The following is a 1,538-nucleotide window of genomic DNA, read 5'->3' as shown; positions in this document are numbered from 1 at the left end:
CTGTGGGTCACTCCCTGGCCGGAGATCGAACTCATGCTGAAGCGGCTGTGGCTGGCCTCGTAGTGCTTAACCGGATGCGCCACCAGGGAGGGCGCCAGGAATCCTTTCTCACTGTCAGAAAGGAGAAGGCGCACCAGCCTTAGCAAGCAGCGCCACTCAGGGGCTGGGGCGGAGGCTGAGTCAGGCCCGGCCCTCGGCCCAGCTGACAGCATTTCTGGGATCAGTGCCCGAGGGCCTTCGATGCGGCCTCCTGAAGTGCTCAGTGAAGACCGGTCTCTGGAGGAACAGGGACAGGAGGGCCAGGGCCAGGCCTGCTGCTTCCCCGAGGGTCCAGCCTGGTCTCCCCGCTGAACGACCCTGCCCAGGGCGGGCCGAGCTTGCACCCCTTCTGTCACTGAGTGCCCTGTCTCACCTGCGCCGTGGACACGGCCACACCCCACGGCCCATCCTGCCTGACACATAGGTCCTGTGATCTCCCCCCATCCCTAACGCCAGCCCCCTCATTTTTGCCGGCACAAGGACAAGCTCCTCGGCCCCCACTCCCCCCCCTCCCCTTCATTGTCCTCACAGCTACTAGTGGGAGAGGCCTGTGGTGTGAAGAGTCACGCCCCTCTTGGGAACCCCGCGTGGCCCCCCGCAGTGGGGACGCACTCAGTGTCACAGGCCCTCGGGGTCTGGCCCCGGACCCCTCCTCACGTCCAGCCACTGCCCCCGGGGCTGTGGCTCTTTCCCTCTTCCAGTCTCACGCAACTCCAGTGCAGGCCCAGGTATGCCAGGTGCTGGGAAAGACTGGTCAGTAGCCAGCGGGGCCTGAGCCCTGTGATGCCCCTGCAGGGCCCGAGCACCTGACTCCTGTTGCCGCTGGGATCACAGAGACCCGTCGTCGCGGTTCTGGCTGGGCACTTTCAAAATAAGACTTTCTGGCTATTGGAGAATCCCAGTAACGCCAAATGAACTAGATTTAAATAACAGAGATTCCTCTGGCCCTGCCAGGAACAATTTATTATATAACTAACTGTGTTGGAAAAAAAAAAAAACAACAAAACTGTGTTGTTTTGTATGAGTCTACTAAGCTGTGGAGACCGAAAGTTATTTTAACTCTTAACAGCGGTGGGAAACAAGCCGTTATTTCTCACAGCAGCGTGCTCCTGGGATCTAGCTTGTGGGGTTGCAGGCAGCCCCCCCCCCACGCCTGAGGACAAGATGCATGGCTGCCCACAGTGCAGGCGTGGAGCACGCTCGCTTGAGCGCCTTAATGTTGCAAAGGCACCCCATTTTTGGTATCATTTTGGGGTTTTTTTTAAAAGAATGTCAGAGATACAAGGGGTGAGGGATTCACCAGAGACAGAGTGGGGAGCAGGACAGGTGGATCCGCTGAAACACTGCTGAGGGGAGCAGTGGGGACTCAGGATAGGTCTGCTGTGCCCTGGGGGTCACCCCCTGGCCAGGGATGGGACAGGTTCCATCCCCAACTATCGAGGTGTCTGGAGGCAAGACAGGCAGGGCCCTAAGGTGGGAAGGCGTCTGCAGCAGAGATT

The sequence above is a fragment of the Condylura cristata genome, unplaced genomic scaffold (assembly GCF_000260355.1).
Source record: "Condylura cristata isolate star-nosed mole 26May11 unplaced genomic scaffold, ConCri1.0 scaffold00015, whole genome shotgun sequence".
Classification (NCBI taxonomy): domain Eukaryota; kingdom Metazoa; phylum Chordata; class Mammalia; order Eulipotyphla; family Talpidae; genus Condylura; species Condylura cristata.
The sequence above is the reverse complement of the archived record's forward strand: the minus strand, read 5'-3'. Positions refer to the sequence as shown.